Genomic DNA, 14,689 nt, shown 5'->3' on the forward strand with positions numbered 1-14,689 from the left:
CCTGTGACGATGATGTCTGTGATTTAATGCTTGACTGAAAGACAGTTACTGAGGTGAATTGTGGATTTTTATTCTAGAGCAGTACAAATACTTCTATCTTAGAAAAAGCTTCTTTAGCAGGTTCTCAGCCTTCTGTTTCTTTGTGTACTTCCTTATTTCCTAGAGAGAGAAAGAATTCAAGTTCACAGCATTTAAGTATTTATAAAAACGAGGGTCTTACCATTCTCCCTGTGGGCAGGGCCAGACAGAGATGAAACAACAACACAAAAATAAATCAGGCACTTATACGGAACTTGTGGCTGCTCTATTCTGGGTGTTAAGTTAGCTTTCTGCACATGCTCAACTCTAGATATTAGTGAGTTACTATGTTGGTGCTGCAGGTGAGCTAGCACATGTGGGTCTCCAGCCCTTCATGCCTTCAACGCACTGCTGAGTTGCAGAGGCAGGAAGTAGAGGCTGCTTCAGCTGGAGCAGGTGGAGAGTTCTATACTTCCCCCCTTGGATGCTGGTAGCACATGTTTCCTGTAGATGTGAGAGGGTGAACCCCCCCTTTTAGTTCAGCTTTTTGGGAGTGGTATCCTGCTGCTTGCTTGCTGTGGATTTAAGGGGCCTGGAGGCATGGTTGCATGTGCATGTAGGCATGCATATTGATGTACATGCATGGGTGCACACATGAACCATACAGCTGTATAAATGTATAGGATGTATAAATGCTTGCAAATGGGTGTGCACGTGCATGCACATGGATGTATATTCACTCATTCATGTGTACGTATGCGTGCACACATGGATGCGTGCATATGGATGTGCACAGGCATATGCATGGGTGTGCACATGAATGCACACACGTGCACCCACATGCATGGACACAGGCACGCTCCTGTACACCTGTCTGTGCGGTGTCGTACATAACCGCACACACAAGTACCCGCCCGCTACTCGTGCTCACGGAAAACGCACACACCCGTGCGCACGCTCCTGGCGCACCCCCACCGCATCCCCCGCTCAGATCCTCGCAGCCCGCCCTGCCCCGCCCCGGGAGCACCCCGAGGGCGGAGACGCTGCGCGCTCCCGCACCCGCCTCGCCGCCGCCCGAGACCGCCCGCCGGGGCATGAAGGAGAGCCTGCCCTCTGGGAGGGAGTGAGACGGCCGTGGCATTGCGCGGCTACGGACACTCACCCCATGTGGACTCCGTCCTTCGCGGCCCCATCCGCGCCGGGATGGAGGCGTCCGTCCGTTGCCGCGACACCTTCCCGTCCTACTGCTTTGGGGTAAGCGGGACGCCGGGCCAGGGCGAGGCGGGGTAGTGGGTAGCTGCTTGTCGTGCCTAGGCTTTCCGCCCTCGCAGGCGCGGGGCTGAGCGGCTGCAGGGCGGCTGCGCTGCGGGTGCGGAGCGGCTTCTGCCCCCGAGCAGCATCTCGCAGGGAGATCTGTTCGCTGCAGTACGGTATGTGCATCCCTCCCGAAACTGAGCTGAGCAGCACTGCTTGCCGTTCCAGCTGGGAGCCCCAGTCCGGTGCCTCTGAAGCAGGTCCGAGTGCAGGAGCGGGGAAAATTTTCAGTGGTAAAGGAAGGGCTATTTTGTGTTAGAGAGGCTGGGTTGCTCACGGGCAGTGTTAAAAGTGCAGATATATTTCAGATCTTCCACTTAAGGGGAGATCAGCTCTATTGCCAGAACTACTTGAGTGGCTTATTTATTTATTTTATTATTCATCATGAGGTAGGTTGTGGTCAGTCAGAAGTTTGTGGCAGATGACAGCTCTGAACTTCACTCCACAGTAACCTCCAAGATGCAGCTAATGTGTCATGGATAGGAGAAAAGAAAATCAGCCTTGTAGATTTAGACTGAGTGCTTCATAAACTTTGTTTGTTAACTTCTTACTCTTTCCAAAATGCAAAGCTGGTAAACACCGAAAATACCAATAACTATATTGACAGTTACATTGATAGTATTGGGTAACATTGTCTTCATCTCTCTGTCACAAGAATGTAATGTCAAATAAATAGAGTTTGTGATTCTCTGTGTCTTGAGGACTGCTAAAGCCTTACCTTGATCATTTGGATTTTTTTTTATTTATTTATTTATTTATTTTTTTCCCTTTTCCATCTGTAAAGGAATAATAATAGTAAAAAAAAAAAAAAAAAAAAAAAAGGCTAACACCTGTCTTGGCACATGATAATTTGTGCAACCTTGAGCTTAGTGAACCAAACAATAATTTTTCTGAGTGGGAAATCCTCCTGATGTTACTGTGATTCTTGCAATGTGAAATTACAGAAGATTTTGGAGAGTGTGTAATGAGGAGCAATATTGCTGTGGTTCTGAAAACTAGCACTTATTTTTCACCAGGAAGGAACAGGTGAATCAATTGTAACAGACAGTTTTTGACTGTGCTAGTTGCTTGCTTAATAACACTAACTAAATGGTTTTAAGGATATCTGATGACTGATAACGTGTTACTTTTGCTATAAGTCAGAAAGGATAGATATATTCAAAAACTAGACTAAATCATAGACATTTCCTGGTAGAAAAGCCATTTGGGAGCCCTGCAAATTTTGAAACATGAAATCTTGCGTGTGTATTTCTCTCTGTTTTCTAATGGCTTCTTTTGATCAACCAGAGAGCCATAAATTCTCTGTAAGCTGAAGAGTTGTCCAAGACTGGTAAGGAGTATCTCAAATCAACACTAGTCAATCAGCATCACTTTGTGGATAGTTCTACATTTGACAACATTTCTTTTTGGAATTGTTTTCCTTCAAATGGGAGAGCCCAGGAGTGTCTATTGGCTGAAAATTTGTCCTGTGAGCAAAGAATTCCAGCTTGATACAGAAGACTGGGAAATGATACCACTGTACCCTGTGAAGATGATACAAGCTGACGTCTCCCTGCTTCCTCTTATCTCCTGATTTAAATTTGCAAAGCATGGAAGACAGGACTGAAGGAGAGCTGTCACTCTCTTGAGCAGGCTCGACCACTTTGGACTATAAGTAAGAGGTTGTACTGTTGTCCTACTTATCATCTGAACGGCACAACCTCCTATGAACTACCACTACTGAAGATCAGAATCTGACACCAAGACATCACTGGTTCGAAGAGTTGTGAACCTCTTTGCTTTGCAGTTTGTACATCTGTCCATCTGTGTCTCTTTCCCCATTTTCTGTCTTTTATCTTTACATTCTTTTACTCTTTGTAGTAGCCGTTGCCTAATATTTTCTTACCTATAATGCTCATGAATTGTAATTAGAGAATTAGCCGTGTTTTTTTTTTTTGTTTTTTTTTTTTTTTTTTCTTCCTTCTGAGTATTAGTTGTCGTTAAGAAATCTCAGTAATAAATCGATGTGTATTATTCCTCCGAGTCTGGGATAGCTCCATCGCGGTAGCGACCCCTGCTGACTAGGGGAGACGCGACACGTGAAATAGATTTACCTCTTGAAACCTGCAGAGCGGGACAAGAGTCCTCAGTGTTAGCGCTCACAGAATGCTATAGGAAGCTTGTCTTGGCAGGGACTGGAACCTGACATCCGCATACTCACACCACTGCTTTCTGCCTGTCTTTCTGTTTATGGCTTTTAAAATATTATCATTACGTAGAACCATCTTTTGCACTGTCCCTCTTTGCAAAGAAGGCAAAAAGGCAGTGTGCGTGTTTCCTGGAAGCACAGAAATTATAAAAGTTGGATTTGCTGTGGCATGTATGCACGTCTGTTGGGACAAAGGAATCTGTGAGCTGAGGTAGCTGACACATAGGCACGTAACTGATACTGTTCCCATATGAAGTGTAGATGCTTAGAAGTTATCTACCAACTGTAGGGTAGGATCTAAGCAACTCAGAAGTAATGATGCATCTACAATAACATCCTCCTGGGTTCTTTTGTTCCACTTCTCTGTATGGAAACTGAGACAAAGGCTTGATCAAGATATTTAATAGAGTAATCAGGCTTTTTAAAGAAGTGCTTATTGCCTTGCTTTTGCTCCTTCATTGTTTGCAAGATGTTTGCATTCCAGTGATACTACTTGTGTAGGAGTTGAATGACTTTCTCAGTAAAGCTGGATATTTATCTAAATTCTAGAGAAGTCTGTCAGTATATGTATGAATGCCCATATTGAAAGGGGTCATGTGGTATTATCTGGAATGGTTACTCTGAAGACTTCAAAAATTGGATATAGTTGTTCATGTTTTGTAATCCCATTTCACTGAAGAATCTTTGCTTTATGGCCAGAGGTGAAAAACCAGTCAGATGGAGAGCTAGGAAAAAAGCCTGGCTCCAGGCTCCCATTCTTACTATCTTTTTAAAAGACCATAAAGCATCATGAAAAAAATGCGTACTGAAATCTGAGTTCTCTTAAGTTCCTGTGTTCCCCTAGCACTGAATACAGTGTCCATATCTCCGAGGAAATATGGACTCAGCTGAGGGGGGGGAAAAAAGCAACAAATCGGAAATGAGATTGTTAACCAAACCAACATTATTATTATTATTATTATTATTATTGTGTGTGTTATTTCCTTATAAATCTATCACGCTGTTCTGCAGCTGTGAAGGGTACAAAAAGAGAAAAACAGTGTGGGAGTGTTGAATTTCAGAAATCCATGTGGGTCTGTGAGTAAAACAAACAAACCTTTGCAAGTCAGAACACCTGATTTTGAAACAGAATGGAAAATGATAGCAAAGATGCTTCTCTAACAAAATGAATATGTTTCAAATTCTAAATATGTGTTTTTCAGCACCAAATGAATGGGGAAATAATTAGAAGACCTCACAAACATAGTTTCTGAAAGAGAAGCATCAAATGTAAATGCAACCTGTATTCCAACTTGATGCTATATCCAAATATGCTTCCCACTGTCCTTTGCTCTTTCTATATCTCCTGATTCCTTTTCTGGAAGAAGGTGTTTCTCTTTCACTGAGGTCTGCTGAGGCCATAGGAAATGAGTTCATGCTATGTGCAGAGGACACGGTGACGAGCAGTATTTTACTGTTAGGGTTCAGTTAATCTGAAGTGGCTACAGGTGCACTGTAGGTGGTAGCACAGAGCATTTTCCACAGAGCCATTTCCACCTTTTCTGGTCCTAGAAGCTGGCAGGGACGACATCTGCAGGGCTTGAAGGTAACTCCAGACTGCAGGGCTTGAAGGTAACTCCAGACTGAAGGTGGAAAGGAAGGTGGGCTTTCTCAATCTGATTTATGCCAACATAAGTGAGATCCAATCCTGAAAACTATTTAGGCAGTAAACACTTCTCTTGAGTTAGTAAGATTCCACTTGCTAAACAGTAGTTATTTTTCTAAATATTCCTAAGGTTGAGGTCCTAGCTTTTAAGTTAGGTTTAGCCATCTCTGCAAGGCAAACTATGGGAGCCTGTGGATCTAAGTTAGAAATCTTTACTGAGATAGCCAGGTAGTGCTGTAGGGATGGACATTCATAAGGAGTGAGATTTTTAACAAAAGGCTCTCAAGCAAGACTGAATTGTATCAAGAGGAACTGTGGGAGGCTTTGCCTCAGAAGATTTTTTTAATTTAACCATTGCAGCGATGCCTGCAGTTTTGTATAGCTTAAGTTTTTTTTTTGTTGTTGTTTTTTTTTTTTTTTTTTCCTACCTCTTTAATGGTAACAGATATTATTTATGGATTAGGTTAGAGGCAAATGAATCAAGTCCCAGTTTGTCCTACTTAAAGAAGGAAATGTAGTGAGGGGATTCTTTATAAAGCAGCTTTTACTACCATCTGTGCCTTGATGTTGAAGTTAACACTTGAGAGAGAGATGGGAAGAAAGCAAACTGTATTTTCATTTAAGGCTCATTAAGAATTTATTTGTCACAAAAGCAACAAAGCCTATCTTAATTCACACCTTTTTATTTTGGCAAAAGCTGTAGCATGAATCATCTTATTTCAGAATAGAGGTGCACTATTTTGTGCTTTGTGAAAACATCCTGTGATCTTTCTCTTAAAATAAGGGTCCCTTCATGGATTTCCATATTTTCCATATTTTTTCAAGACAGGCCTGATGGAAAAAAGACAGTTTTTATTGTGACTGTACATGTAAAAAATGTAAAAAGCTGCTTGATGAACTTTTGGGTCATTTGGGAGGAAGATGTGTGGGTATGAGGAAAGAAAGTAGCAGAAAGCAGAATAGAATTAAACCTTCATTTCTAGAAATTTTCAGGCCTGATCTCTGTTCATATTTACACTTCCTTGGAACCGCACTGAAGAGAGGAAACAGTTATTTCTTCTCTAAGGGCTTTAAAAGGCAGTGAGATATTGCAGTTTAAAATGACCTGAAAGTTAGAGAGGATTCCTGACTTTATCATCAGAGCATCTTGACATGAACTACTGTACTGGCTTCAGCAAGGAGTCTGCATAGGAGCTATGGGCCTATTTTTAACACTAGAAAAGAGAATTTTGTTGTGTGAAACAGATAGTCAAACTCATGGCATTTTGCAGAAAAGATTCTTCTTTGTCCAACCTATGCTCCCAGAGAGACTTTGATCTGAAGATGATAATGTGATAGGCTCTGCTGTGGCTGTAGCACAGCACTGAACTGACAAAGGCACATCTTGTTTGCATCTAGCAGGATTAAGCTGAGTAAGCAAAAGACTGTGCAGAAACACCACACCCTACAATAAAGCATCTGTTTTGTTACTTTCACAACCTAATAAATGCAACTAATTTGCCTTTATTTTGGAGAACATGATTTGGGGGAAAATTCTGCAGGCAGTGCAAAAGGAAATGCTGTAATTCACATTGGCCAAAGTTTTGTTTCTAGGTGCTTTAAGTAATCAATTTCTTTTGCAACCCTTGTTGTGCAGAGAGATTATAGTCCTTAGCATGAATTTTTAAAATATCCTTGCATTTCAGTGTCTCAAAAATACAGAGTTCTAGATGCAACAGGATACACTGCCCTCCTGTTTCATTATTATTATAATAAGAGAGTTCACAGCCATCAGTTGTTGTGAACAGGTAGAAGATACTATGACAAAAATAGCACTTTGTGAAGTCATTCAACCCTCACCAAAAGGACATATAATCTAGGTATCTTCCAAGACTTTAGCTCAGAGAGTACTGAGACAAAAGAGGCTTAGACACCGTTGGATTTGATTCACAGTCCTTTGTTTTGTTCTCTCCCTGTTTCTGCCTCTTTGTGTACTGAAGAATATTCTAAAACCTGTGTGAAGATGTCCTCATAGATGTGGTTGCTCATCAAGGTCACGTGGGTGCTCACAGACTAATTGAAAAGGTCCAGCTGTCAGGCATTCTGCAATTTAGAAGTGAAAGGGATCTTCTTTTGGCGGGTATCTCAGCCTTGGCATCTGGGCTTTTCTACCTGGCAGGCACACAGGGCTGTGTTACAAATTTCTTCTTTATGTTTGCTTTTGGGGCGTCACTGCAAGTGTTGAACAGACCTTTTACATTTCATCAGTTTGTGAGCTATTCCAATATGGATATCCACATATCAAGAGCATAACTTGTCCAATTTAATATTCAGAGGTTTATTTAGTTTTTTAGCAGTGTGTCATCCATGTTTATTATGTACATCTTGAAGTTCATATCTTCAAGTGAAAAATGAAAAAAACATATTTGAATTGCTTTCAGTTTTGGGGACACCCAAAACTGTTATTTCCATGGAGTCATTGATTTTAATGCAGCATGTATGAAATCTCCTATATTCCTGTTTTGTTTTTGTAAAAACACATCAATATGTAGTTTTTTTAATAAGCTAAGTTCTTAACACAAAATAGCTCAAACTTAAGCACTTACTGTATCATATTTAAAAAAGTCATTTAAATCTCTTTTCTTGCTTTTAAGCAGGATTGGATGTGCATTCAGGCAAGACAGCCTTTGTGATTAGGTTAATGTTGCTACTGAATGTATTTCCAAGAATATGTTTGGTGTGGGAAGTGTTATGCAATAAAATACTTAGTAATGCACAATGAAATTGAGCTAGTGTTGCTGAACTTTCTTTCTAACTAGCTCTCATAAACCAGAAATAACATGTAAGTCAGAGCAATGTGAACAAAAGTTTAATGTTTGTGTTTTCTTCATATTTTAAGGTTTTGGAAAGAAATTCTAATGCTCTCCTAGAAATAAATTGTATTTTTAATAATGGGGGAAAATATCTGAATGTGTTAATGTAATGTTTTCAGCCTAGGACTATTTAGTAAGTTTTAATTAGGATAGGTTCCAGCTCTACCTTTTTCTTCCTTTTCTGTCAGGACAGTACAGGCCAGGAAGACTGTATATTTTTGGTAAACCAATCTGCTGAAAATTTTAGTGTTGTATGCTTAGACACATTTTCTTTTTCTTCCAGCTACTTCATATTTTGTCATGTAATGAATTAGAAAATACCTTCCTACAAAAATACTTTTTAGGCAGAAACAGTTAAAAAACCCTACCTTTTGTGGGAAGTAGGAGGTTCTTTATCAGTTGCAACCTTGACAGCTATGCTGGAAATATTTGTAAATAATATGCTATCATTTGAGTAGAAGTTAATGGCTCAGTGCAGAAGTTATTGAAAGAGGCTTTGAAAGAGGCTTTTTTCCTACTACCTTTTCTACTGCTCTCTTACATGCCCCAAAAGTCTTGAGGAGAATTTTCCTCAGACTTCAGGGAAAAAGCAAAACAAACGGTGGTTAACCCACAGATGATATCAAAGCCATGGAAAATTTCAGCCTGAGAAGAGTGCATCAGAGACTGTTAAAACAGACAGATTTAGACAAGGTATTTTGCAGCTTCACTGATACACTCTTCACTTGTGCTAAACAATAGGGAATAACAAATATTGGTCAGATTATCCTGTTATTTATTTATTTGTTTGTAATTTATATAGATGGTTATTTATGCATCCTTCCAAAAAGGAGCCTTTATTTTATTCTTAAATTTCTGAAGAAGTTTATAGTATTTATAATGTGTTTGAGGGGATAAAACAAAACAAAACAAAAAAACCAAACCAACCAACCAACCAAACAAAAAAAAAACTGAAAAAGTGAAAAATGTTTGGATAGTGTAACAATAGGATTGCTGTGCAGTACGAAACTCTGATGAAGTATCAGTCATCACAGAGCTCAGAAAATCTTTGGATCTGAGAATCTTCTCAGAAGCTTGCTGCTTGGGGTCAGTTATGTTGAGTAATTCAACCTGACTCCACGTATAGCAATGAATCTGCACTCCCTCAATGTTCTTTTAGTTCAGGGGATGCATTGTAGCATTTTTCCATACAATGTTTACTTTCCACATAGTGGTTTCCTAGAGATAGCACCTGCATGAGCTGTGTCAGGGGAGGGTCAGTTTGGGTATTAGGGAGGGTGGTAGCCCGGAGGGTTGTCAGTTGTTGGAACAGGGCAGCAGTCACAGCACCAAGCTGCTGGAGTTCAAGGAGCATTTGGACAGTGCTCTCAGACATTGGGTTTGAATTTTGGGTGGTCCTGTGTGGAGTCAGGAGCTGGAATCAGTGATCCCTGTGGGTCTTTTCCAACTCAGGATGTTCTGTGATTCTAGGATTCAACTCTGGAGCACTCATAGATGACTTTGAGTACTTAAAAAAAAGCAACCTCATGCTTCAATAGTCAACCCAATTTACTCTTTCATGGTAGGCATAGAGATCACTGAAAAATTGACTCAGTTGAAATTACACTGATAAAATGATGCAACATGGTAAGTAACAACATTAGGAGAGGAGAACTACATGTAGCATCAAAAAAAGGTGGATATACAAGGAAGGAATGTCTTCAAGTGTTCCATGGTTTTAAAGACTTCCTCAGGAGGCAGTGTTTTGTATGATCCTTGACTGTGAAACTTTGATGGGTTGTTTCCCCTTCTCAAGGTTATTTGAAGGGAAAGAAAACATAAATTAAGTTCAGGTTGCTATTCAGGAGCTGATCAGTGGTGTTATTTGCCTTGAAGGACTGGTCATTCATGGGTGGATAGGCACTAAGTCAGTATTGTACTGACCTTACGTTTCCTTATTACAGAGAGTCTTTATGTCCCATCATGTTTTCTTTCGTATTTTTCTGTCTCTTCAACTAATGTCTGGCAGCTGAGTTACCATAATAAGCACCCATTACATCATATAAATGCTTTCAGGTAAGCAGATGCTAGAGTGCTGGACAGGTCCTGGGTATGAACACAACATCTGGTAGATAACAATGTTCTCAAGTAGACTGGGAAAGTCTCCATTGCAATTGCAAGCTGAAAGGCTCTTTTGGGTGAATAGATTTGAACTGTGTTGCCTCATTTATTGATGCCTCTTCTGCAATTAGGAGACACATTTCACATCTGTGTTACAGGCAGAGAGAGGTTGTCATGTAATATGTTTTCTCTGGCAACATTATTTGAGGAAAGGGTGCAAGTGTGTATCAGAAGTCCTCATACAGGACTACTGTACTCATTGTGATGTTGATTTCTATTAGTGGCTTTGGACAAATTTATTTCTAGTTGCATCATTATTTCCATAATTGATGTGAAACAGAGGCTGTAGTAGCAGTACTTCACAAGGCCATAATAAGCCTGAAGTAGAACAGATGTATAGGGGAAAGAAAAAACAAGCTTTTCACCTCCTCTTGCTAGTAGCATATTTATCTGTAATCATTAATGACTAAGAGCTATGATCTGGTGTAGAGATTAGAAATCTGTGTGATTCTTAGTGTATCCTGATATCTCAAAGACCAGGTCTCATGGTGGAACTTTAGATGAAAATGAGCACAATTTTGCAAGATCTGTAGATATATCCTAAATATATTCCCTTCCTAAATTCCCTGGGAACAGGGACAGAAATAATTTCAACCAGTGGCAGTTTGAATTTGTTTGTGTAGTGGAATTCCAGGGTCACAGACTGAACCAATGGGTGAGCTGAGAGAGTATGTGAGTGCCTGAAGCGGCAGGGGGGTCTGGAGCCACCCTACTTCCGCACAGTCTGAATCTGTGTGGGTTCCACCCTCCCTTTTCTCTTGCTGCATGACTGTATGAATGGGGGAGGGTCACATTCCTCATCTCATCCCTTTCTCCAGGCTGGAGGGGTGAGTTCATTCCTTCTGATATCTTTTCCTCTAGCACCTATTTCTCAAGTAAAGTCTTTGCCACTGCCCTCATTTGCCCTGCGTTTTGGCAAGCTAGGCAGCCAAATATCTTTAAAGGTACTCAATTATAAGCCTCCTAAAATAATTACCACGGCATTTTTGAACAATATCATGGGATGGTTTGCACAGGAAAAGACTAGCCCTATGAGTGAAGTTTTGTCAGGGCACATCCTGGGATTCCTAGGATCCCCATATCACAGGATTGCTTGTATCACTGAAAAATGGGGCCCCCTGTGGGACGGAGGAAATGTTCTGGAGTCCCCAGCCATCCTGGCTGAGTATTTCAATAATATAAACAAAAATGTACTCACTACTTGAGAACAACAGTTAGCTGCCTCCATGATGGCGTGGCCACTGCTGATGGCCTCGAACCAGCTAAATATAACTGAAGCAGCTCTCACTGACAAAAATCAACTATTGTATGACTGTACTTAAGAACTGGAAAGACAGGTTGTAATTTTGAGAGGGAAAATACCTAATCCTATAATTCCCCTACAAAAAATCAGGAATATCTCTCTAGAAATTACTGGGGACCCTGCACAGAATCCACAGAATCTGGACTCTGTAAATGAAAGCACATTGAATGTTAGGAAACACTTCTTTACAGAAAGGGTAGTTAAACACTGGAATAGGCTCCCCAGGGAGGTGGTTGAGTTGCTGTCCCTGGATGTGTTTAAAAGCCACTTGGATGTAGTGCTCAGAGATATGATTTAGCAGAGGGTTGTTAGAGTTAGGGTATTATGGTTAGGCTGTGGTTGGACTTGTTGATCTTTGAGGTCTTTTCCAACCTGAGTAATTCTAAGGTTCTATGATTCTAAAAGGTTGGGTCTTGAGGCCCCACTAGAGCCGGATCCCTTTGAGATCCGACCAGTTGTAACTCCAAAAATGAAAAACGAAAAACAAAAAACACAGCAAAGACCAGCGGGGCTGTCTCCTGACCAGTGGCCCCCTGCCCAGAGCACGCTGCATGTTACAGTTCTCCCATACACGGCATCTGAGTTAATGGATTTAGTTCAGCGGTTTAGACAAAAGCCAAGAGAGAGTGTGCCAGTGTGGCTGCTCCAATTGTATGACATGGGGGCAGAGAGCGCTGTGGTGAATGGACTGGAAATTTCAAAACTGGCATCCATCACCACTCACCCTGAGCTCAGGCAAAGACTATATGCAGCCATCCAACATAATGAAGAAAATCATTCCATGACTACATGGTTAATGGCTGCATGTCATGCATCATGGACAAACAAGAATGATATACCATTAATTACCAGCTTATGGTCCTCTACGGAGGACTTGCAAAACTACATTCAAGAATTAGGCATGAAGGAGGCAATCTATGAGGAGGATTTTGAGAGCCTGGACATTGCAGCGGGAATGAGGGACGTCATCTTGCAGCAAGCTCTGCCACATCAGTATGGTACTTTGGTATCCACAATGAATAACCTAGTGGCCTCAGAGGCCATAATACAACAGGCTGCCCAACTAGTGGCAGATCTGGGGGAGACAGAGCGCTTATGGGCCAGGTGCATTGCCCGAATGGTGGTGGAAAAGTCATAGATTCATCCACCACCATGACCTAGGAGACCTACTCCTAAGGTAATTCAATCTGGATCCATCAGGGTCTGAAGAAAACAAATGTTCAGTGACCCGATTAGAGCTGGAGTTCAATTTCAAAACATTGATGGGCAGCCTAATCAGGTCTTATTACAACTATGGAAACAGTTACCAAACAGTCAGAGATTCCAACATTCACCCAAAAGGGAAGGAATTAGACCCATAGAGTGGATTCCACAATACACATGGAATCTAGAAAACTTCATAGTCCCATCGAAAAAACATAGATGTCCTCAGGTGGTCTGGGCAGCTGCAGTTGAGCCATCAGAGGAAAATGACTTGGGGATTGCTGATGGTGAGATAGAGAAGCCAAAATTCCCAAAGAGTAGGGTCTCTAGAGGTGACCAGAGACCCTATGTTGAACTAACGATTCATTGGTCCTGAAAAAAATGTGCAGCAGGTTATGGTATTAGTAGATACTGGGGCAGAAACATCAATTATATATGGTGACCCAAAGCAATTTTCAGGCACTAAGGCAATGATAGGTGGGTTCAGGGGGCCGGTGATCCCCATAACCCAAAACGTGGTTGAAACTGGGGGTTGGGCATCTACCATGCTGGGAGTACAAAATGTCTATTGCCCCAGTTCCAGTGTACATATTGGGGACAGACATCCTGTTGGGTCTGATAAGAAGGGGATAGACAAAGTAGTCAGTGGGCTGAGCTATGAGCTGTGTGGATGGTGATAACTCAAGAGCCTGGCAACAGCACACTGAACATCTGCACAGGTAGTTGGGCAGTCTACCGAGGTATTGTGCTCTAGATAGCACAGTAGACCACTCAGGATTGGGTGATCTATGCCGAGCCTATCTGGGACAAAGATATGTGGGCTGATATATGGAGCGTGGTTAGGCATGGAACTGTACAAGCATACCACGTCCCTGGACATCAACCCTTGCAGTCACCAGGCAACGATGAAGCTGACACACTGGCTTGAGTCCCGTGGTTAGGAAGTACATCAGCAGAAGACACAGCCCACTGGCTGCATTGGAAATTCTGACATGCAGGACAGAAAACCATGTATGCAGTGGCTAAATCTTGGGGGCTGCCCATACAGTTATCAGATATTGTCCAGGCATGTCAGGACTATGACGCTTGCTCATGAATGAGACCAAGACCTCTGCCAGAAACTACAGCCCATCTAACTAGAGGACACAACCCATTACAGTGATAGCAAATTGATTATATAGATCCCCTTTCTTGATCTGAGGGGGTCAGATATGCCCTAACTTGTGTCAATACAACAAGTGGATTGATCAAAGCCTATCCTGTATCAAAGGCAAACCAAGCCTATGCCATCAAACCTCTAACTCAGTTGGTGGCATCGTTCAGGACTCCTGAGGTCACTGAAAGCGATCAAGGTACATGTTTCACAGGTGCAACTGTGTAGAAGTGAACTGAAGACAACTACATCTAATGTCAGTTTCACCTGCCCTGTAATCCAACAGGAGCAGACCTAATGGAAAGATATAATGGAATCCTTAAGGCTGCTATGAAGGCAGATTCACAGTCCTTGTAGGGCTGGACCAAGAGGCTTAATGAAACTGCAAGACTTGAACGAGAGACTGAGAGATGGCAGATACAGTGCTTTCTTTGAGAATGATGCAGACAACTTGGGATTCCCTGCTTAGGAAACAAATTACAGGCAAGGACACCTCATGCAAGCCACAAGTTGGCACCATGAATCATCTTCTGCTCCCTGCCCCTGAGGACCTAGAGCCTGGGAAACACAAGGTAAAATGGGTTTGGAAGGTGCAAGTAGGACGAAAATGGTGTGATATCCTTGTGCCTTAGGGGATATTGCTAGAGGCTGGGGGATCAGTAAACCCTTCAGTAATCAGAGCATGGCCAGCAGAGTATTTGACACTCCTGTTTTCATTACAAAGGGGACTTTAATCATGTCCATGGGGCAAATAAGAACCTGATATAATGATTCAGCCACAGACATCAGGCCAAAGGATGTGGTTTTGAAGACCAGGACACACCCAAGTACAGGCAGAGGTGTTGACTCAAGA

The 14,689-nt window shown here is 41.8% G+C and overlaps 1 protein-coding gene across 1 annotated transcript in view; it reads left to right on the forward strand.

Annotated features, from left to right (window-relative positions):
• The first annotated feature begins 1,037 nt into the window (after window positions 1-1,037).
• The window catches only part of RAMP3 (receptor activity modifying protein 3), a 52,705-nt gene continuing 39,053 nt past the window's right edge, over window positions 1,038-14,689 (forward strand). The window contains exon 1 of the mRNA XM_072330195.1: window positions 1,038-1,272. The gene's annotated coding sequence lies outside the window, so the exon portion shown is untranslated. The remainder of the gene's footprint in view (window positions 1,273-14,689) is intronic.

The sequence above is a fragment of the Excalfactoria chinensis genome, chromosome 2 (genome assembly GCF_039878825.1).
Source record: "Excalfactoria chinensis isolate bCotChi1 chromosome 2, bCotChi1.hap2, whole genome shotgun sequence".
Taxonomy (NCBI): Eukaryota; Metazoa; Chordata; class Aves; order Galliformes; family Phasianidae; genus Excalfactoria; species Excalfactoria chinensis.